Here is a 24,476-nt window from a genome sequence, read left to right as displayed (position 1 = left end):
TAACTATAGAAGAAAAATTAATCTTTGGAAGAAAAAAAAAACAAGGTATGCGCATGAGATTTCTGAAATGACATAGATTTTGCTGGTACTGTGCTTAAAATATGCATTAAAAAAAAAATGCTACAAAAACGCAATGTCTGAACATAGCCCAAATGAATCAAGGCCTTTGTGCGCAGCTGGTCTGTGGCCCTGACGCTGCTGTGTGTATGAGCCCTAAGTCCAGAACGCCGGCAGGATTATTCCCGACCACATACGGCTAATGGAAAACTATTGCGGCTGAATTCACACAATTCTACCCATTGTGAAAGACAAGTGCGGGTGTGAACGATGCACGGGGCTATACCCATAGAACTAATTGTGCATCCAATTAAGTGGCTACATATTTACAACTACAGATCTTAAACGCCGTACCCGGGCCTGGAGATCAGAGAGATCCTGTCACTAATTTCCAAAATTGCCCCCTGCAATAATGTAATCCCTCATCCACAGAGCCGTATTACTGTGAGATCACACGCAGGCCGTAGGTTTCTTCTGTCAGGTTCTTACAGTATGAAGGCTAACCCTGGGTGTGGTAATATGGAGTTATTCTCTCCCCAGAAGCCCCGGCATCATTGTAATAAATGTCTATTAGCTTTTTAAGCTGCATTCAATTCATTTTTAGTATTTTACAAATATTTGGTATTTCTATGCAGCCGCACACTCCGGTCCTGAGTGCCGGTGGCAGTACCGGGTATTGATGCGAGTTTCTCGCATCACACTCGCAAGTGTGACCTCGGCCTAAGTGCCAGAATTGGCGCATCTTATAGATGCGCCTTTTCTGAGGCGGCTGAGAGCTGATGATTTAAGTCAGGGGGACGGCGGGGCAGTATCCATGGCCCCTTCCTAGGCTATTAATATCAGCCCGCAGCTGTCTGCATAGCCTTTGCTGGTTATTAATTATAGGGGGACCTTATGTTATTTTTTTTTTAAGAGTCCCCTATATTAACCCCTTTCTGACATCGGGCGTACTTTTAGGCTGTGTGCCCACATAAGAGTTTTTTTAAGCATTTTTTTCCATGCAAAAACACTGTAAAAAAGCATACATAAATCATCCCAATTTGCAATTTTTGTGCACATGATGTGCTTTTTTCTGCATAAAAAACACATTGCGCTAAAAAACGTAGCATGTTCATTAATTTTGCGGTAAAGAACGCATTTTCAACTATATTCTAAGACACTGGGGATCCTCCGGAAAACAACGCATAAAAAACGCGCGGGGAAAAAACCCGCTTTTCCTGGGAAGGAGTCTGGTTTTTATTCAGGAATTTTCTGCATACGTGGATACATAGCCTAACGCAGATGTCGGACTCCCTCTGTTTGATGTGGGCTCCGGCGGTGAACCCACATCTTTCCCGGGACATGTCAGCTTTGACAAATTTCCGCAGCATTTCTGCAAAGTGAGTACTTAGCCTCAGTGTGACACGCAGCAGCGACCAGGCCCCCGCTGTGGTGGATCGTCCTGGACCATCTTTTGAACGTTGGTCTCCCGCTGGCCATATTCTAGAATACCCGATGCGGTAGAATCGGGCCACCATCTAGTCTCTGTATAACATTGCTTTATTAGTTTGTAAACCATCTTTAAGTGAGATAATTACAGTATCTAAAAGCTGATGTTAAAAACGCATTGCATATGGATGCTAGTTGAGAAAAATCGCATTGTACTCGGATGACACTCGTCCTACTTTTCTGGATCAACATCGGCACTTTTTTTTTTTTTTTTTACGCAGATGAGAGTGAGCCCTGAGATTGGGGCCTATACTCAGCTTCATTCATTTTCCTGACAGCTCGTGGAGAATGAATAGATCGGTGATCCAGCATTCTACCGCCTCATTCTATAACGGGGTTAAAGGTGCCCTGTCGGGGATCATAATTACCCATTTTTCCGATCGGTGCCGGTCGGACCCCCACTGATTAGTATTTATCCTACAGATAGGTCACCACTTGTTTTCACCGGACATCCCCGGACCCGTGTAATAGGTGGTCCACGTCCCCCTTGCCACACAAGCAGATGCCAGTATTTTAGCTCTGGGGTCTACGGTGAAGCTTGCGGTGTATTACGCTTCGGTGGTGCAGCCTCCGGTCCTCCTGTAGACGGAGGCTAACGTGTTGAGTGTGCGAGCAGGCGGCCGTCTCACGCCCATCCTACATGACATAGTTCTCCTGTGACTGTTCCAGGAAGTCCGTGGATCCCTTTTGTTCGGCTTCTCTGAGGCGCAGGAAGGTAAATAGGCTGCAGATCTATGACTGTGTGTTCTTGTACATGAGTGTAAACCCACTTAACTAACACAATGCTGACACGTTCGCTGCCAGTTCCGCCTGACAGACTGAGGGCACAAATGTGGAAAAAAATGTGAGTAAAGCTCAGAAATAAGAAACGTACATGCTTCCTCCCTAGCGCCCCGTCTCTTCTCTGTGATGTAGGATCACGCCTTATGGAAATAACGCGTGTGACAAACACGTCTCTGATGTCCATTTACCAAACTACACTTCCATGCCCCCGGTCAGTCGCCTCATGTGACTGTTTGGCCCATAGAGGCCTCAGGAATATCACCGCCGGCGGGTTCCTGGAGCGTCTTCTTCTGGCAAAACTCAGCGAGTGCGTCTATAAGACCCCACGTGCACATACTCTAAGGGGATTAATAGGAAGACGATACTCAATCAGTATCCCCCTCATTCATTTTCTCGCAAGTCTGACCCCAGCCTTACTGTGGGCCTCAGATCACATTCACTTGCATAGGAGCTGAGCTGCAGTGAGTCGTGAATACGCCCCCTACTCAGTCAGCTGGTTTTTGTGACATAATCTGAGAGCAGCATAATGTAGGTGCTGAGACCCTGATTCCAGCGATGTGTCACTTACTGGGCTACTTGCTGTTGTTTTGATACAATCACAGTATTCTCTGCTGTTACAGCTCTATCATACCTGCCCCGCCCACACCACTAATTGGCTGCTTCCTGTGTACATTGACCAAAATCTGCCAATCAGTGGTGGGGGCGGGGTTAGATAGAGCAGTTGACTAGTAGGCAGGAGGCACCTAGTCCTGCTGATAAAACCCTGATTTTATTAAAACAGCAACACAAAGCCTAGTAAGTGAAACATCGCTGGAATCAGGGTTTCTGCCCTGATTATGTTGCTTTTAGAGTGAACCTACTGAACTGTTATGGTGTCTAATTTTACCAGAAAAAAAATGTAATTGCATCCATAGACACAGTCCAAGTATCGCAATTAAACCTCTTCTTCAGTCAGTGGCTCCACTGGAATACTTGGTACTACTGATCAGAAGAAAATCTTCTAAAGGGAAGAGCTAGACGGCTGAATAACTTGGACGGGGATCGCAACGCAGTGCTCGGACTGTCCTTCGGCTCTCCTCACAGGAGCGTGACAGCATGTATTTCTACGCAGCTGTCAAGCTCAGGTCGGGAGAGCTGATGGCCAGTCCGAGCATTGTGTTGCCATCCCCGTCCAAGCTATACTGCCATCTGACTCTTCTAGAATAGTAAGTAAATGTGATCAGAGGAAAAATATATCTATATATTTCATGGTATACTGACTGCTTGGCGTGCTTTCATCTAATAGTGCATGTAAAGTATATAAAGGAGTGTATTTCATGTGCTTATAGTAATGCCCGCATAGATTTAGTATTGTGAGGACCCGCTACATGTTCTTAGGACTGATAGCACCCTCTAGTGTTCATATAATAGAAAAACAGGCAGCTGCAGTAATGCTGTGTAATAATTGTTAAGTTTCATATCCCATTTTTAGGCTCGTTAGAGGAAGTATTGCCTCTGATGCAGTAGCGTAGCTACCAGGGGGGCAGAGGGTGCGGTCGCCCAGGGCCCCTTGTTCTGAGGGGGCCCACCCAGAGCTACTGCCACTGGGTTCGCCACCTGAGTTGTAATCATGGTAACTGGTTAGGGGCCCACTCAGATTTCCCCCCCCCCCGAGCTGAACCCCTAGCTACGCCTCTGCTCTGATGTATACCGCCACAGTACATACAGTCCCATACATAGGACTCGCTGCTCAGTATATACTGTTATTACTGTGATGCTTTGTGTAATAATGCGCATTATGCCTTATTAATTCAGTGCGAGCACATTATTTTGTCAAGTGCTTGGTGAATTTGAGGCCTGCGGGCAGATGGGTGTTAACCTTGGAGGTACGTTCTCTGCATTTACCTCTGACCTGCCTGCAAAATGTGAACGGAGCTTTATTGTGAGGATACGTAGGGGGAATATTTGCAGCTGCCCATAACAACCAATTATGTTCTAAGCTCGATTGGTTTATGACTATTTTCTATTTGCATGCGCTTTGAAAAAAAAAAAATCCCCTCCCCAAATTGCCTGAGTTCTGGGCATTGTTCCTCCTCCGATCAGGCACCGCCAGCTATTGTGTCCTCTACAATGTAAGAAAAGGCTGGAGGGAGACTCATTAGCCGGAAGCAAACCGGAGAGAAAAGCTCGGTGTGAGGAAATAATACATGGAGCGCCACATTATAGTCCGCGCAGGGATGAATTAGAAATCACGGGCCGAGCTACGAGCATTAGCGGCATTTGAAGGTTTTTTTTCTATCGCATTTAATTGCCATTCTCCAGGCCCGGGCGTCCTTCAGAGACGCGATACACAAAAACTCTTTTCCATCCTAACAATGCAAATACAATATTTAATAAAAGTTAATAAAACGGAACAAAAGGGAAAACACGAAAGTGGGCTTATTAAATGAAGAAAGGATCCTGCGAGCGAGAGCATTGTGCGGCGTGGCAGCATTGCGGACTACTCACTGGGGCACTCGCTGCTTAGGGCGGATAGATGATGGCTCCCCCGCGGGCATCAGGCGTTACCCCAGTCTGAGGAATAATTTGAGCCCGACCAGGATGGATGCCAGCTGCAAACCAGTGAATGAGCGTGCACAGTACAGAAGCCTAGGCCTGAGCGTACACCCCATCATCTCTCCCCAAGGGGCACGTCCAGGTTTCCAGTGGGGTCCCCAATAATTTATATTTCCTGAACATCCCCTCACCTGATCACGTGGCATCTAGTACACAACCAGTGATTAGCTGCAGCGGTCACATGGCTAGTGGGGAAATATAGGGATTACCAATGGAGGACAGGTAAAAAAAAAAAGGTGGCCGGGATCAGTGAGCTGAGGTCAGAGATTTACATTCTGTATCTCCGCTTCTTCCTCTGCTAGGATGCTCTCAGGGCCGAACCGTCAGCAGAGGTGACAGCTCTGAAGCACGGGGTCATCAGTACGAGGTAGGATTTGTGTCACTTTCTGCTATATTTCTCAGTGGTTCTTTTACAGTCAGCATACAATCATATTGCCTTTTTCCAAACATGAAAATCAGATCAGACCGGGTACATGATAGAAAAAACTCTCTGTGTTTACTGCCGTCTTAGGCTGGTTTCTCGTTAGCGTTTTTGTGCACAGCGGATCGTGCGCATGTGTCATGCGTACCTATATTTAACATGGCGCACGCATGGTCTTGCGTTTGCTTGCGTTCGTCTGCATTTTCGTGTGCATGCGTTTTTTCAGGTGTGCGTCTAGACACGCCGGACGCAACATGTTGCATTTTTGGGTCCGCCTGAAGGCGTAAAAAAAAAGCCTGTGTACGCTTGCACACAGAATGCGTCAAAACAACGTATTAAAGACTATGGGAACGCAGGCGTGCGCATGGACATGTGTATGCCTGCGTTTGTGTACGCATGCGTTTTAAGAGTAAACATGTCTAGAAACTGGTTAAAACGCATGCGCATAAAAAACACAAACACATGCAAAAACTCGTGCTTTTTTGCATGCGTTTCTACTTGCGCACGATGCGCTGCGCACAAAGACGCAAATGTGAAACTAGCCTTACACCTGCATTCTGCTAGGAGGTGCTGCTCAGTTTTTTTATTTTTAGGGGGAGGATGTAATGGAGTCAGGTGAATTTTTATGGGTAAATTTAACTAGTTAATAGTCATGAGAGAGTATACTCGTTGCTCAGGTTTTCCCCGAGCATGCTTGGGTGTCCTCCGAGTATTTTGGCGTGCTCGGAGATTTAGTTTTCGCCATCTCATCTGCATGATTGGCGACTTGTAGACAGGCTGAATACATGTGGGAATTCCCAAACAAACAGGCATTCCACACATGTAATCAGGCTGTCCAGCATTCGCAAATCATGCAGATGAGACGAAAACTAAATCTCTGAGCACGCCAAAATACTAGGAGGAAACCCGAGCAACGAGTATCCTCGCTCATCACTACTCGTTATATATCCATCATCAGCAAGTTACATAGCGCCACATGATGGATTCATACTTCATGATGAGCTGGCTGGTGCTGCTGATACACGTAGCCAGGCTCCTACTACAGAGATCACAGAGAACACGGATCCCTGAAGTTTACTGCGTTTGTCACATTTTTTTTGTCTTGAGGAGCGCACCGCTTGATAACCTCCCGGCCTCCTTCCTGCTAAGAGGCGGTGTGCTCTTGATGATTGACATATCGGACCAGGTGCATCGGCACGCCGCTGCTCCAAAATGTGCAGCTTTCCCTCTAGATGAGTGCAGGAACACTGAAGCTGGCTGCATCCATCTATCTGACCGGCTTCAGAGCAGCACTGACAAGCTCTATAGCAAAGACCTGTAAGCGCATGATCCTTGCCTAGGTGTCCAACCACCTCTGATAGACTGCAGAGGTGGCCAGTATCCTAGTCAACAAGCAGTAAACTCCAAGCTCATACATGGTCAAGTCCGCTTGTGGGTACAAATGATCTAAAAGACTTACAGGACCCCAGCCCAGACCAGGGACCTGAGAACCCCCTTTGGCTTCTCTTCAGATTAGTCAGCCTATCCCACTGTCAAGCATGATGCTGTGCCAGTCCGACTAATCAAAATAAGAACCAAGGGGATTCACAGGGCCGTAGTTTATCGCAGTATCCCTCCCCTGACCTGAGTTATCTGTCTCATATAGGCCTCGGGTCAGGCCGGGTATTGCAATCCGAGCCACGTATTTCAGGGTTATGTGAATTTGGCCTAAGAATGGAAGACTCGGGTTTTTTCTTTTTCTACATGTCATGTACACATTAAATGAAATCCTGATTACAGGCTATATCTCAGCGTTATATAAGCTCTGGCAAAAATTAAGAGACCACTGCAAAATGTTCAGTTTGTCTGATTTTTCTCTTTATAGGGATATTTTTGAGTAAAATGTAAACTGCTCTTTTATTCTATAAACTACTGACAACATGTCTCCGAATTTCCAAGCACTAAATTTTGTATTTATTTTCAGAAAATGAGAAATGGTCAAAATAACAAAAAAATGCAGAGTGCTCGCAGACCTCAAATAATGCAAAGAAAACAAGTTCATAATCATTTAGAAATAACAATACTAATGTTTTACCTCAGGAAGAGTTCAGAAATCAATATTTTGTGGAATAACCATGATTGTTAATCACAGCTTTCATGCGTCTTGGCTGCTTTCCACCAGTCTGTCACACTGCTTTTGGGTGACCTTATGCCGCTCCTGGTACAATAATGTAAGCAGTTCTTCTTTGTTTGATGGCTTGTGACTATCCATCTTCCTCTTGATTATATTCCAGAGGTTTTTAATGGGGTTCAGGTCTGGAGATTGGGCTGGCCATGACAGGGATTTGATGTGGTGTTCCTTCATCCACACATTGATGACCTAGCTGTGTGGCATGGCGCGTTGTCCTGCTGGAAAAACCCATCCTCAGAGTTGGGGAACATTGCCTGAGCAGAAGGAATCAACTGTTTTTCCAGGATAACCTTGTATGCGGCTTGATTCATACGTCCGTCGCAAAGATTAACCTGCCCAATTCCAGCCTTGCTGAAACATCCCCAGATCATCACCGATCCTCCACCAAATTTCACAGTGGGTGCAAGACCCTGTGGCTTGTACGCCTCTCCAGGTCTCCGTCTATCCATTAGACGACCAGGTGTTAGGCAAACCTGAAAATTAGACTCATCAGAGAAGATTACCTTACTCCAGTCCTCTATGGTCCAATCCTTATGGTCTTTGGCAAACTTCAGCCTGGCTCTCCTTTGCTTCTTATTGATGAAAGGCTTTTTTCTACATTTATATGACTTGAGCCCTGCCTCTACGAGCCTGTTATGAACTGTTCTTGCCGTGCACTTCACCCCAGCTGCCATTTGCCATTCCTTTTGTAGGTCACTTGATGTCAGCCTGCGGCTGCTAAGTGACATTCGAATCAGATGGCGGTCATCCCGGTCAGTGGAGAGTCGTTTTCACTCTCTGCCGGTCTGTAGCTTTGTTGTCCCCAATTCTGCTGCTTGACCTTGTTGTAATGGACTTCCGGAAGTCTTAGAAATTTTAAGGATGGAGGCAACATGACGCTCACTGTATCCCTCTGCTAGGAAAGCCAGAATTGAGCCCTTCTTTTCCTCACTCAAGACTTTTCTCTTCAACTCCTTTAGCATGGTTAAAAGTTATTTTTCATTCCTATTACTTTTGGGATATTACTAGCACTTGTTTTGCCATCCAGCTTGTCCTATTGCAAGAGGATTGTGAACACCACAGCAGGGTTTATTATACATCTCTTCATTAAATAAGATTTTGTTCAGGTGATCACCTAATCAGAAGCACATTAAGTAGAATGAGGTGTACTCTGGGTGGAATTATTATTATTATTTATTGTTATAGCGCCATTTATTCCATGGCGCTTTACATGTAAGGAGGGGTATACATAATAAAAACAAGTACAATAATGTTAAACAATACAAGTCATAACTGGTACAGGAGGAGAGAGGACCCTGCCCGCGAAGGCTCACAATCTACAAGGGATGGGTGAGGATACAGTAGGCGAGGGTAGAGCTTGTCATGCAGCGGTATGGTCGATCGGTGGTTACTGCAGGTTATAGGCTTGTCGGAAGAGGTGGGTCTTCAGGCTCTTTTTGAAGGTTTCGATGGTAGGTGAGAGTCTGATATGTTGTGGTAGAGGGTTCCAGAGTAGGGGTGATGCGCGAGAGAAATCTTGTATGCGATTGTGGGAAGAGGAGATAAGAGGGGAGTAGAGAAGGAGATCTTGTGAGGATCGGAGGTTGCGTGCAGGAAAGTACCGGGAGACGAGGTCACAGATGTATGGAGGAGACAGGTTGTGGATGGCTTTGTACGTCACGGTTAGGGTTTTGTACTGGAGTCTCTGAGCAATGGGGAGCCAGTGAAGGGATTGACAGAGGGGAGAAGCTGGGGAATAGCGGGGGGACAGGTGGATTAGTCGGGCAGCAGAATTTAGAATAGATTGGAGGGGTGCGAAAGTGTTCGAGGGGAGGCCACTGAGCAGGAGGTTGCAGTAGTCAAGGCGAGAGATGATGAGGGCATGGACTAGGGTTTTTGCAGATTTTTGGTTGAGGAATGAACGGATTCGTGAAATATTTTTGAGTTGAAGTCGGCAGGAAGTGGAAAGGGCTTGGATATGTGGTTTGAAGGAGAGATCAGCGTCAAGGATTACTCCGAGGCAGCAAGCTTGTGGGACTGGGGAGAGTGGGCAGCCATTTACTGTAATGGATAGGTTCGTTGGGGGGTCACGTGAGATGGGGAAAAGATGATGAATTCTGTTTTGTCCATGTTAAGTTTCAGAAATGTAGCGGAGAACAAGGATGAAATAGTGGACAGACATTGAGGGATTCTGGTTAGTAGGAAGGTGATATCTGGTCCAGAGATGTAGATCTGTGTGTCATCAGCATAGAGATGATACTGAAAGCCATGAGATTCTATGAGCTGTCCCAGGCCAAAGGTGTAAATGGAGAAGAGCAGGGGTCCTAGGACTGAACCTTGTGGGACTCCGACAGATTGGGGGCGAGGTGAGGAGGTGGTGTGTGAGTGGGAGACGCTGAATGTCCGGTCTGGAATTCAACTGACACTGGAATGGAATGGCCATCAGACATGTACAGAAGCTGATTTTTATAAAACTCTGCCGTGGTCTCTTAATTTTTGCCAGAGCTGTAGATAAATGGACTGTGCACCATGAATATATCTATGTCCTCACCTCACATCCTGCAACGATAGCGGCTGCGATGCCAATAGCCTTGCTGTACTTTTTTACAGATTCAATCATCTCAGAACAGCCCTACAGACAGAAACATGTATTTCTTCATTGTACCAGAACAGTATGGACGCAGCGTTTTACATTGCCATGGTCACCCTATGATGTAGTGTCTTATATGGTACTGTTTTATGTACAGTAGATATTCTCCATTAGAAGCAATGGTTCTAGGTAAGAACGAATGCATCTGATTAAACACGACACTGAAGAAGAAAAAAAAAAAAAAAAACTTTTTGGGGTTGTGTGAAAAATGTCCTGGTAAAGTCTAGCGGTCAGTGTGATCATGTTGATATCAAAGTTACCGTATGTTTTCTAGTTTCACCACTTTACAATAATTTACCTTCAGTTGCCATATTCTGAGAGGCAGATATATCAGGGCTTTTTTTTTTTTCTTTTTGGTACAAGCTAGTGTTTTATTCACCATAACATCCGACTTTCTGATCCTTTTTATTCCATTTTTTGCAATTCTGACATTTAGATTTTTTCTTTCCATTTTAACATTCCCCTTATGGGATAAATATTAACATTTTATTAGTTCCAACAATTACATATTCAACGATGTTTAATTTTTATGACATTTTGCTATTTACTTTTTTGGCATAAAGGGATATAATTTATACTTTTAGATTTTTTTTTTGTTAGGAGGAGGGAAGGCATATTATTTGCATTCCTTTTACATGTTTAATGAGTCCGTCAGGAGTCGTACTTGGGCTTTACTAGATGGACTGTGCAATGTGCTGCAATAATGCTGAACTAATAATTAAACAAAAATGTCCGCTGACAGTATATAGGCACTTAAAAAATAATAATTCAACAAATCCGATCCCAATGATAAGGAGTCAAATGACGAAGAGATCCATAACATTAAAATATTAATTTTTATTAGATCATAAATACATAAAAAGAATGTGAAAAGCAGAGATGCCAAATAGGGGACGCAAGGTGAAAATAATAATAAGATGGAATAAGAGTAAGCTAGATGGTACTTCTAGGTTTGAATATTTATGTCCTTAAAGACTAAGAAATATATAAATAAATGGCACTCTGGAAAAGTACATGGTGTAGTGCAGAGGGTTTGTTGCAGTGCGACAAACAGGCAGGGACCACAGAAAAGTTCATCTTAAACAGTGTCTTTAATTTGCAGACTCACATACAGGAGTGTTAGGGTAAGTGCACACGTTGCGGATTGTGCTGCAGATTTTGCAAAATCCGCAGGTAAATCAGCAGGCCAAAAGACCTGCGGTTTATCTGCGGATTAGCCTGCGGTTTGACACCTGTACAATGGAGCAGGTGTAAAAACCGCTGCGGAATCCGCAAAGAATTGACATGCTGCGGATTAGAAACCGCAGCAAATCCACGTGGAAAAATCCGCAGCATGTGCACAGCATTTTTTGTTTTTCATTGATTTTAATGGTACTGCTGCGGATCCGCAGCAGAATCCGCAGCGTGTGCACATACCCTCATCCTCCGGATTGCAGCCGGGTTTCCATATAAACAGTATGTGCACATAACCCGTTGCCGTGGACAATGGCGCCGCCGTGTCTCTTGGGTGCGTCAGCCGCCTTGAAGTCCCTGGCTCTGTGTTAGCTCCACACAGATCTGGGTTGCACAGAGCCACCTGCTCTGCAGCTTGCGAACTCCAAACTGACAGATTTCAATGGAATCATGGCCATAGAGCCACTTCCAAAATCCGGAGTGGAGAGAGGAATTCGCCCCACTACCAAATCTGCAAATTCCTCTAAAAATAAAAGGCCTTGTTGGGTTTTCCTAAAAATCTGACTGGGTCATCTCCGGAAGAAGCTGGCAGCAAAATGCGTGTTGGCGTGAGGGGACGTTGAGGTGATCAGTTCACGGGATCCATCAGGTCACTGTTTCCCAAGGTAAAGCAAATTACGCTAAGCACTTTAAGAGATAGTTTACATCAGCACTTGCTAAAGTTCTAATCTGACTAATGAGTTACAACGTTTGCCTATGGGTTTTAATAGAATGCACTTTTGTTCGTTGTATGCTTATTATAGCACATTACCAATTCTATTCAACTGCCCATACCTAACATATATTATTACATTTTTTTACTTACCTTAGTCTGCTTATCATATTGTGTTTTTACCCATGTACTTTTCCTGTGTGCCATATGTAATTTTCATATAAATATTGAAAACTAGAAGTACCATCTAGCTTACCGTATTCCATCTTATTATTATTTTCGCCTTGCGGCCCCTATTTGGCATCTCCGCTTTTCATATTCTTTGTACGCATTTACAGTACGATCTAATAAAAATTTATATTTTTAACGTTATGGATCTCTTCGTCATTTGACCCCTTATCATTGGGATCGAATTAATTGAATTAATACTGAACTAATGCAGTTTGTTGTAGGTTTGACATTCTCCTATGAAGCCCGGCCACAGACTGACGTGGAAGAGAAGAGGGTATTCAGTTTGCCAACCCATCAGTACCTGGCAATCGCGTGGCAGGAGAAAAGATGGGTGTCGGAATCAAAACTTTACCCTGTTCCTAACTTATTAAATACCATTGTCGCAATTCACAATGGAATTTAAGGGGTTTAATTTTTGCAATCAGAGTGGGGGGCTATGGGGTCATCATATTGTGTTGGGAGAAAGTGCAGGGGTCATCATATTATGTATGCATTATGTGTAGCCGTCACTGTGGGGGCAATATACTGTGAGAGGTTGATTGGGGGCATCATACTGTGTTTGGGGAGCTTTGGAGGCATCATCCTCTGTGGGGTTGTGGAGGCATCATACTGTGTGTGGAGACTTTTGGGACATCATAATGTGTTGGGGGGATTGTGGAAGCATCATACTGTGGGGGAGAGATTGTGGGGGCATCCTATTGCATGGGAACATCATGCTGTGGGGGAATCATACTGTGTGCAGGGACTGTGGAGATATCATACTATGTTGGTCGGCACAGTGACAGCAGCATCCCATGCATGTGGAGGGTTTTGGGGGCAGATTGTGAGGGAGAAATCATTTTGCGAGTATCATACTGCGTACAGGGGGTGCATTTTGGGGGTTATCATGCTGTAAGGGGGCCATAAACAGGGTATAGGGTAGGAACACTAAGGGACTTCAGTAAGGGCACTATTTCTGTGCCCTCTCACTGTCTTTAAAAGTTTGGAGGTACGTCCCTTCTAAGACTGCGGCTATGTGCCGTGACTCCACCAATTCTGTCAAATATCTTTTATTTGGAGGAAATTAGGACTTTTTCTATGGGACCCCATGGTTTTTATGTAGGCCGCTGCTTACTATAGACCATGTTTGGTCTGTGAAGGGATCACTTAACTAGGCCCCATATATAGAGCTCATCTGAGGAGATTTTAACCCATGGCAAACATGTTGCAGAAATTCCTGCCACATGTGAATTTTACCTAAAATGGCATAGGGTTTTCCTTACATTGGCCATTACTATTGGATGAATGTTCTGGCGGATCCTACAACCATCTAGAATATTTGAGACTTTACTGACAATTCTGTAAATTCAGATTTGGGGGAAAGAGGGATCTGGGATGATGAATGGGAACATTAGACCACTGCTCACATAATGAGGAGCACATCTGAATGAAATATAGGAAGAAAATATTCCATGTTCACACAACCTGACAAAAATAAAAAAAACAGAGCTCTTCTTCTCTCCTGGCACGGAGGTGTAGAGTGGGCAGCCGTGCCATAATATCCTGGGTGCTATTCCAATATAATTTCAAGGCTAAATTGTTTTAAAATGTAAATAAAGTTTTATTTGAAGTGTGTCTGTCCGCTCACACAAAGTAAACGGACAGACACACTGCTGACATCATTCTTCACAAGGTTAAACTGTTTTTGGTGGAAATACCAGACATGTGTGTCCATATATGTCCAGGAACTGTCCTGATTTCCATGCTATGTAACTTACCATGCACTCTTTTTCAATAGACATTTCTTATTCATTAGCATTCTGCCAGCATTATAGGCACTAGAACTTCTTTGTCCAGCACTTTCTAGCATGTATTCCTACTCTACTATCCAATGACTTCTATGCATTGAACTAAAAGCTCGCCTTTCTGTTATACCTTTATGGAGTCTGAAACACAGGCTAGAAAAAGCAGAGACAAAGACATGTCTCTAGCTACTGTAGAGAGGCAAAGACCCACCCACTTCCTGTCAAGGTAAAGACCCAACCACTTCCTGTCAAGGTAAAGACCCATCCACTTCCTGTAGAGGTAAAGACCCACCCACTTCCTGTAGAGGTAAAGACCCACCCACTTCCTGTAGAGGTAAAGACCCACCCACTTCCTGTAGAGTTAAAAACCCACCCACTTCCTGTAGAGATAAAGACCCACCCACTTCCTGAGGAGGTAAAAACACACCCACTTCCTGTAGAGACAAAGCCTCCCCTTACTTCCTGTAAAAACAAAGACACACCTCATTTCCTGTAGAAACAAAGCCTACCACCACTTCCTGTAGAACAAAGACATGGCCAATTTCCTGTAGAGACAAAACCTCCCCCCACATCCTTTAAACAAAGACACGGCCAATTTCCTGTAGAGACAAAGACTCGCCCCTACTTATTTTAGAGAGGCAAAGACTCGCCCCACTTCCTGTAGAGACAAAGACCTGCTCCATTTCCTGTAGAGACAAAGCCTCCCCCCACTTCCTGTAGAAGAGACAAAGTACCGCTCCCACTTCCTGTAGAAGAGACAAAGTACCGCTCCCACTTCCTGTAGAAGAGACAAAGTACCGCTCCCACTTCTTGTAGAAGAGACAAAGAGCCGCCCCACTACCTGAAGACAAAGAACCACACCACTACCTGAAGAAGAGACAAAGACCTTTACCCGCTTCCTGTACAAGAGAAAAATAACTGCACACACTTCTTGTAGAGAGACAAAGAACTGCACCTATTTCCTGTAGAAGAGACAAAGACCCGCACCCACTTCCTGTAGACGAGACAAAGTACCGCTTCCACTTGCTGTAGAAGAGACAAATAACCACACCCACTACCTGTAGAAAGACAAAGATCCGCACCCACTTCCTGTAGAAGAGACAAAGACCCGACCCACTACCTGTAGAAGAGACAAAGACCAGCTCCACTACCTGTAGAAGAGACAAAGACCTACCCCACTACCTGTAGAAGAGACAAAGACCCGCCCCCACTACTTGTAGAATAGATAAAAGCCTGTCCCCACTACCTGTAGAAGAGACAAAGACCCGCACCCACTTCCTGTAGACGAGACAAAGTACCGCTTCCACTTGCTGTAGAAGAGACAAATAACCACACCCACTACCTGTAGAAAGACAAAGAGCCGCACCCACTTCCTGTAGAAGAGACAAAGACCCGCCCCACTACCTGTAGAAGAGACAAAGACCCGCCCCACTACCTGTAGAAGAGACAAAGACCTGCCCCACTACCTGTAGAAGAGACAAAGACCCGCCCCACTACCTGTAGAAGAGACAAAGACCCGCCCCACTACCTGTAGAAGAGACAAAGACCCGCCCCACTACCTGTAGAAGAGACAAAGACCCGCCCCACTACCTGTAGAAGAGACAAAGACCCGCCCCACTTCCTGTAGAAGAGACAAACACCCGCCCCACTACCTGTAGAAGAGACAAAGACCCGCCCCACTACCTGTAGAAGAGACAAAGACCCGCCCTACTACCTGTAGAAGAGACAAAGACCCGCCCCACTACCTGTAGAAGAGACAAAGACCCACCCCATTATCTGTAGAAGAGACAAAGACCCGTCCCACTACCTGTAGAAGAGACAAAGACCCGCCCCACTACCTGTAGAAGAGACAAAGACCCGCCCCACTACCTGTAGAGGAGACAAAGACCCACCCCATTATCTGTAGAAGAGACAAAGACCCGCCCCACTACCTGTAGAAGAGACAAAGACCTGCCCCACTACCTGTAGAAGAGACAAAGACCCGCCCCACTACCTGTAGAAGAGACAAAGATCCGCCCCACTACCTGTAGAAGAGACAAAGACCCGCCCCACTACCTGTAGAAGAGACAAAGACCCGCCCCACTACCTGTAGAAGAGACAAAGACCCGCCCCACTACCTGTAGAAGAGACAAAGACCCACCCCATTATCTGTAGAAGAGACAAAGACCCGCCCCACTACCTGTAGAAGAGACAAAGACCCGCCCCACTACCTGTAGAGGAGACAAAGACCCGCCCCACTACTTGTAGAATAGACAAAAATCTGCTCCCACCTCCTGTAGAGACACGGACATACCACCATGTCCTGTAGAAATACAAAAACCTACCCACTTCCTGGTGATAGATAAAAACTTTCTGTATACAAAGATCGGACCCCACTTCCTGTAATCCTTCTTGGCGTTTCTGCTACTAGTGATTGATTACACTTGATAACAGGAAGAGAGAATAGCATATTACACAGGTCGGAGACACCAAGTTGTAGTGATTTTTTTTCAAGCTGAAATTATCAGTAAATAAAATATAACATATATTGCAATTTAGAACCTAATGTATAGAGATATATTTAGCAGTGCAAAGAATTAGCATGGGAATGCAAAATGAAGGTTAAAAGGGTTGTCCAGGATTTTAAAAAACAAACAAACAAAAACCAATACAAAAAGCAACACAACATTCGGGCTATTCTCCACCAGAAACAGCGCAGCGCAGTCTGCTATTGCAGGGAGTCTAAATGGAGCTGAGCTGTGATACCACACATAACAGGTGTGATGATGTTATTGGAAGAAAGTAGGTGTGCCTGAATCCTGAACAACCCTTTCTATACCATATGGGCTCATACGGCACTCGGATCGGAGCGTGCGGCTGCATAGAAATACATATAACCGCACGCTCCGGTCCGAGTGCCGGCGCAGTGCCAGGTTTTCATGCGTGAGACTCGCACCAGAGTCGTGCGAGTCTCTCGCAAGTGAGTATGAGCCCTATGAAGCAGTGTACACCATATGGGACAGGTAACAGCTTCAGTCCTACAATACTTTCACCCTTGGTGCGGACAATGAAAAAAATACATCAACTCACCCCATTAGCGAAAGCCAGCATCAGAACAGCTGCTGCTATCTCACAGATAAACAGGCCAAGCATCATCAGCAAAAACTGCACAGTAACAATAAGACTCATTTACAAAGTGACACCAAACAGAAGGAAATGAATCTCAAATATATTGACACAAAGAAAGAACACAATCAAACATGTGAACACTTGTATTATGCCAGGCAGGAAATCCGTTCGCTCTTGGCATTGTTCGGATGAGTAATGTACTGTGATGGAAGACAATCTAACCATTGAATTTTTTTTTTTTTGGAGGAAGCATTATCATGTTATGTGATTTCCCAGTAGTCCAGTTACCTTTCCAAGAGCTACATCTAGTGATCAGACCGACGTGTGTTATGCAGAGAAGCGGCGAGGTGGTGAACTCAGGAAAAGAAGTGGTTGGGGACCTGTGTCTAATGGTTTGATGATGACTTCTTGGTGAATCACTAGAACCATATTTCCGTATGGATGGTGCATGTCACTTTGTGCCCTTAACCTTGGTTCCTCATGGTTTGATGGTCCTAACTTGGAGACTTGTGAATTGGTACCACTGATCTAGGTACCTTGTGGCTTTGTAGTTCCAACCATAGTGCCTTGACGTGCCTCTACCTTTGTTTGGAGCCCCAAAATGTACCCATACACCTTAGAAAGCAGTCAGCTATTTCTCCCAAGCTGAAGCTTGGATGTGTTATAAATATGGAGGGTGAATAAACAGCTGACAAACACCTCTGGATGCAACTTAGCTCCTGGAGGAGAAAAGGGATGGGACCGTGTATTTCAGCATGTCCGATGCCTTCACTCCCTGACTTCATCTGTTGGGTTGAGAGGAGAAATCGGAGATTTAGTCAAATTTTCTCTAATGTGTAGGGCTTTAGTCACAACCAGCCATGGATTGCGGACGACCAGCCGAGTGCAGCATTCGGCTATCTCCAGTGCTCTCACTGACAATGAGTGGAACAGAAGTGCACATGCTTGGCCTTTGCTCTACAGACAGGACTTGTAAGAGGAGCACTGTTCTCAGCATTGGTTGGGGTCCCAACGATTGAGAAGTTATCCTATATTCTAATTCCGTTCAAGCCTTGCAGAATTTTTTTTTCATCCTATCCAGTGCAAGGGGGAGGCTGAATTTCACAGCGAAATCCACAAGTTACACACATGGATTCAGTTCTGGATTTGTGTCCAAATCTGCAGTGGAATCAGATTCATAAGAAGCCCATTATCCCAAGAACGGGCCCCTGCGGCCTTTGTCCGCCCAACGACGAGATCTGTTGTCTATTTATATTTGTAGTCTCTGCCTTGTTGGCTTACAGAATTAGGGTCAGGACTCCGAATGTCCAAGTAGAATCATAGCATGTTAGATAGAATTGGAAGGAATATCAAGGGTCATCGTGTCCAATCCCCTGTTCAGTGCAGGACTCACTAAATCATCTCAGACAGATTTCTGTCCAGCCTCTGTGTGAAGACTTCCATTGAAGGAGAACTCACCACCTCTCATGGCAGCCTGTTCCACTCATTGATCACACTCACTGTCAAAAAGTTTTATCTAATATCTAATCTGTATGTTCTCCCTTTCAGTTTCATTCCATTGCTTCTCGTGTTTCCATGTGCAAATGAGAATAATGATGATCCCTCTACACTGTGACAGCCCTTCAGATATTTGTAGACAGCTACTGGGTCGCCCTCCCAGGGCTGTGGGGTACTCGGTACCGGGCCGGTCCTTCAGAGGGGAATGTCACAGCAGCGGTGACCCGGTCCGTGGCCCTGGGCGCCCATGTAAAAAGGGGATTGAGTGGTGAAATAAAGTTTATGAGTGATTCGTGACGCCACCTGTGGTGTTCGGCAATGAAGGTGTTAAGCCGACGCTGCAAGCAGATCCTCTGGGACAGATGGTGTAGTGCAGCAATGATGGTGTAGCCCTCCACAGGCAGGGCTGTTGGTCTCAGGGCAGTGTAGATAGGTGTTGGGGAAGAGGGTGCAGTGTCTGGCACAGAGATGTAGCAGTGCTGAGGAAGTTGCAGGAAGAAGGCAAGGACACAGCGTAATGTAGTTTCTTTACCTTTACTTGTAAATGCAGTCCAGATTACAGATGGCACAGGAGATGATTAGCCTGTAAGCAACTTAGGAATCTCTCTGTCAGATGGGTTGTAGTCTCCTCTCTGGTGCTTACTTGAGGTACATGCAGTACAGTGTTACACTGAAGTTCCTCCTTCTTCTTCCCTTTTGGATCTATCTCGTATGGCAGACAGCTGTAGCCTTCTATCTCTCTTGGCTCACCGGTCGCTGTTGTGCCTCCAAGTCTTAGTTGGGAATAGAGCATTTACAGCTTCCTATTCCTTTGGTTTCTGTTGCAGGACCTTCAGTATCCTTACAACCGTGGAGACTAGACTCCAGATCATGCGCTATCACTGGGAGGGAGCTCTCTATCCTCAGCTCAACCTCCAGCTTCTCTCCACACGTCTACACTCTTTGCCCTCCTCACACTAATTGACTAATTTCCCTTCCTGGCCCTCAGAGAGCACTCCTCCCCCAATTTGGGTTCAGAGCTCCCTCTGCTGGCCTGGAGTGGGAACTGTGTTGTATGTAGAGATTAACTGTCAGAGAGACCCTTCATTATTTCCAAGCCTGACATCACCCTCCCTGGAGGAAGGCAATGCCAGTGTGGCGACCATACTCCTGGGGGCGCCACACTACTATGTCTCCTTTTAAAGGCCCCATCACACACAGCGATCTCGCTAGCGAGATCGCTGATTTTGTGACGCCACAGCGATCTCACCAGCGATCGCCAGTAAGTGTGATGGGGATCAGCGACCGGCCTCCCCCCCCCCACGCCGGGTATCGCTGATCGAGCACTATCGTCCTGGGCCGTTTTTTTGATCGCTGGTCTCCCACTGGCCAGCACGCATCGCTGCGTGTATCAGCGAGAGACCAGCGATCAGCGACGCGCGGCTCTTAGATACCCTATGTTTACATTGGAAACCAGCTTGCTCGCTGGTCCTGATCGCTGGTGGGTCTGTCTATGTGACAGCTCACCAGCGATCAGCCTAACGATGTCCCAGCGATCCCATCCATGTCGGATCGTTGGTGGGATCGCTGGGACATCGTTATGTGTAACGGGGCCTTTAGCCTTCTTTTTTGCAACCATTCCCAGATCCTTTAACCTTTCCTTGTAGGACATGGTTTGCAGTGCATTTACCATCCTGGTCGCTCTTCTCTGAACTTGCTCATTTTTCAATGTCTTTTTTAAAATGTGGTGCCCAGAACTGGACACAGTATTCCAGATGAGGCCTGACCAAGGAGGAGTAGAAGGGGATAATTACTGCTCTTGATCTATACTTCTCTTAATAAATCCCATAACTGTGTTTGACTCATGTTCAGTCTGTGATCTATTAGTATACCCAAGTCTTTTTCACACGTGCTGTTGCTTAGTTCCATTTTTCCCATTCTATAGATGTAATTTTTTTTTCTTGCCCAGATGTAGAATCGTGAATTTATCTGTGTTGAATACCATTCTATTAGTTGCTGCCCATTGTTCAAGCTTATCTAGATCCTTCTCAGTCTCATCATCTGCAAATTTGATCAGTTTACCTTCAGTTCCCTTATCTGGATCATTTTTAAAAATGTTGATCAACACTGGGGCAAGGACAGAGCCTTGTGGTACCCCACTTGAAACACTTTTCCAATTGGATGTGCAACCATTTATTACCACTCTGTGAGTATGATCACTGAGCCAGTTATGAATCCACCTATCTGTAACCTTGTCAATTTCATACTTGGTCAATTTTTCAATAAGGATAGTATGAGATACTTTATCAAATGCTTTGCTGAAGTCAAGGTATACTATATCTACAGCATTTCCTTGATCTACCCAGTCAGTGATTCCATCATAGAAGGAAATTAGATTAGTCTGACATGACTTGTTTGCTACAAACCCATGCTGGCTCTGGTAAATTACTGTATTCTTATTCAAGTACTTACATACATGCTGTTTAATAATTTGTTCAAATATGTCTCCTGGTATAGAAGTCAGACTCACTGTCTTGTAATTTCTTGGCTCCGTCTTCTTTCCATTTTTGAAGATAGGGACATTTGCCCTTCTCCAATTTTCTGGGGCTTCTCCTGTTTTCAAGGATTTTTCAAAAATTCTGGCTAGTGGTTCCGCAATTTCCTCTGCTAACTCTATCAGTACCCTAATTCATCTGGACCAGGAGAGTTAAATTCAAGTAAATTAGCTAAGAGTTCCCTCACCATCTCTCTGTTTATAGATAGTGTGGATTCTTTTATTCCTTCGATGGCACCGTGAGGGTTTCCTGAGGAGCAATCATGCCACCAGAAATTTGCCCTCTTGATAAGCCAATGTGTAAAATAGGAAGCACCAATAAAAATGTACTAATTTCCAATGAAAACTCACAATTAAAAGAAAGAAACGACTCTCCTTGAGGGCTCCGTAACAGCCCAAAACTCCCAGGACGATCGTAATAACACCTGCTGCAATGCAGAACAAGGTGACGTGCAGGAACTAAGCAGATTGGCTTCCCAGAGTCGTCAGGAAAGAGTCACTCTCGTATTTAATCCACACTCCCAGTCCTATCTGTACAGAGGCGCAGGTCTAAAAAAGATCAAATAGTGGAAGAGAAAAGTAAAAAGAGCCAATACAACTGAGGAGAAGACGTGGCAATATAGGTAAGCCTGGAAGGGATTTCTGGAATATGTAGGCGCATTTCAGGCACTACTGACTGTGGTGGGAAAATCCTGTCAAATCTCCACAAAATTAGTCACGGTATAGCAAAAGTGTCTTCATAAAAAATATACAAGGCAGAAAAGCTGCCAGATCTAGAACTACGGTAAATGATTATCAATTTCCTGTACCCGAAATGTCAGTGTCATTGTACCCCAGGTGTCATTATCCTGAACCCCACGTGTTAGTGTCATTATCCTGTACCCCAGGTGTCAATATCATGTATCTCAAGTGTCATTATCCTGTACCCCAAGTGTCAGTGTCATTAGTCTGTACCCCAAGTGTTATTATCCTGTACACCAAGTGTCAGTGTCATTAGTCTGTACCCCAAGTGTTATTATCCTGTAGCAAGTGTCATAATCCTGCACCCCAAGGGTCATTGCCATTATCCTGTACCCAAAGTGTCAGTATCCTGTACCCCAAGTGTCAGTGTCATTATCCTGTACCCCAAGAGTCAGTATCATTATCCTGTACCCCAAGTGTCAGTGTCATTATCCTGTACCCCAAGTATCATTATCCTGTACCCCAAGTATCATTATCCTGTACCCCAAGTGTCAGTGTCATTAGTCTGTACCCCAAGTGTTATTATCCTGTAGCAAGTGTCATAATCCTGCACCCCAAGGGTCATTGCCATTATCCTGTACCCAAAGTGTCAGTATCCTGTACCCCAAGTGTCAGTGTCATTATCCTGTACCCCAAGAGTCAGTATCATTATCCTGTACCCCAAGTGTCAGTGTCATTATCCTGTACCCCAAGTATCATTATCCTGTACCCCAAGTATCATTATCCTGTACCCCAAGTGTCATTATCCTGTACCCCAATACCCCAAGTGTCAGTGTCATTATCCTGTACCCCAAGTATCATTATCCTGTACCCCAAGTGTCATTATCCTGTACCCCAAGAGTCAGTATCATTATCCTGTACCCCAATTGTCATTATCCTGTACCCCAATTGTCATTATCCTGTACCCCATTGTCAGTGTCATTATCCTGTACCGCTAGTGTCATTATCCTGCACTCCAAGTGTCAATATCCTGTACCCTAAGTGTCATTATCCTTTAGCCTGTACCCCTAGTGTCAGTGCCATTATCCTGTACCCCTAGTGTCAGTGTCATTATCCTGTACCCCAAGTGTCATTATCCAGTACCCCACCCCAAGTGTCAGTAGCCTGCACCCCTAGTGTCAGTGTCATTATCCTGTACCCCAAGTGTCAGTGTCATTAGCCTGTACCCCTAGTGTCAGTGTCATTATCCTGTACCCCACCCCAAGTGTCAGTAGCCTGTACCCCTAGTGTCAGTGTCATTATCCTGTACCCCAAGTGTCAGTGTCATTATCCTGTACCCCAAGTGTCATTATCCTGTACCCCAAGTGTCATTATCCTGAACCCCAAATTTCAGTGTCATTATCCTCTACCCCACGTATCAGTGTCATTATCCTGTACCCCACGTGTCATTATCATGTACCCCAAATGTTAGCATCATTATATTGTACTCCAAGTGTTATTGTCCTGTACCCCAAATGTTAGCTTCATTTTATAGTAGCCGTGTCAGTGTCATTTTCCTGTACCCCATGAATTAGTCATTATTCTGAACACTCAGTGTTAACATTCTCCCAAGTGTAAGCATCAATATACTGTACCCCAAATATGTATCATTATTATGTACCCCAAGTGTCAGTGTCATTATCCTGTACTCCCATGTGTTCTGTGAACATGGACCCCCACTATTCCCCCCCAACTCTCTGTACCATACATAAGACCACACTTACAAATATGACAGAATTTATGAAGTCCATGACATATTTCAGGAAGGCGGAGATGTGAGACAGTCGGACACCAGTGGGAAAGTTTTCCATGTTACCAATCTCAGGATCTATAGCAAGAAGAAAATCACACCGACTATAACACAGGGCAATAGCTCAAGGTGGCGGCGGTGCAGCTGGTACTTTACCACTTTCCTAATCCTGCAATGACTGTAACCGTCTCATTGTTGTAAGTTACTGTGCACACTATAATGGGGCATGTATGGCCGGCACACACTATTATGGGACATATATGGCGGCACACACTATAATGGGGCATGTATGGCCGGCACACACTATTATGGGACATATATGGCTGACACACACTATTATGGGACATATATGGCGGCACACACTATAATGGGGCATATATGGCGGCACACACTATAATGGGGCATATATGGCGGCACACACTATTATGAGGCATATATGGCCGTCACACACTATTATGGGACATGTATGGCCGGCACACACTATTATGGGGCATATACGGCCGTCACACACTATTATGGGGCATATATGGCCGGCACACACTATTATGGGGCATATATGGCTGACACACACTATTATGGGACATATATGGCGGCACACACTATAATGGGGCATATATGGCGGCACACACTATAATGGGGCATATATGGCGGCACACACTATAATGGGGCATATATGGTGGCAGAACACTATAATGAGGCATATATGGCGGCACACACTATAATGGGGCATATATGGCGGCACACACTATAATGGGGCATATATGGTGGCAGAACACTATTATGAGGCATATATGGCCGTCACACACTATTATGGGACATGTATGG

General features: G+C 45.1%; 1 protein-coding gene across 1 annotated transcript in view; it reads left to right on the top strand.

Moving 5' to 3' along the window:
* Positions 1-2,137: 2,137 nt before the first annotated feature.
* Positions 2,138-24,476, top strand: part of DNASE2 (deoxyribonuclease 2, lysosomal) — a 55,532-nt gene continuing 33,193 nt past the window's right edge. The window contains exons 1-2 of the mRNA XM_073587433.1: positions 2,138-2,260; positions 5,226-5,290. The gene's annotated coding sequence lies outside the window, so the exon portion shown is untranslated. The remainder of the gene's footprint in view (positions 2,261-5,225; positions 5,291-24,476) is intronic.

Source organism: Dendrobates tinctorius, unplaced genomic scaffold, assembly GCF_039654945.1.
Source record: "Dendrobates tinctorius isolate UK_male_01 unplaced genomic scaffold, ASM3965494v1 ptg000099l, whole genome shotgun sequence".
NCBI classification, from domain to species: domain Eukaryota; kingdom Metazoa; phylum Chordata; class Amphibia; order Anura; family Dendrobatidae; genus Dendrobates; species Dendrobates tinctorius.
The sequence above is the reverse complement of the archived record's forward strand: the minus strand, read 5'-3'. Positions and strand labels throughout refer to the sequence as shown.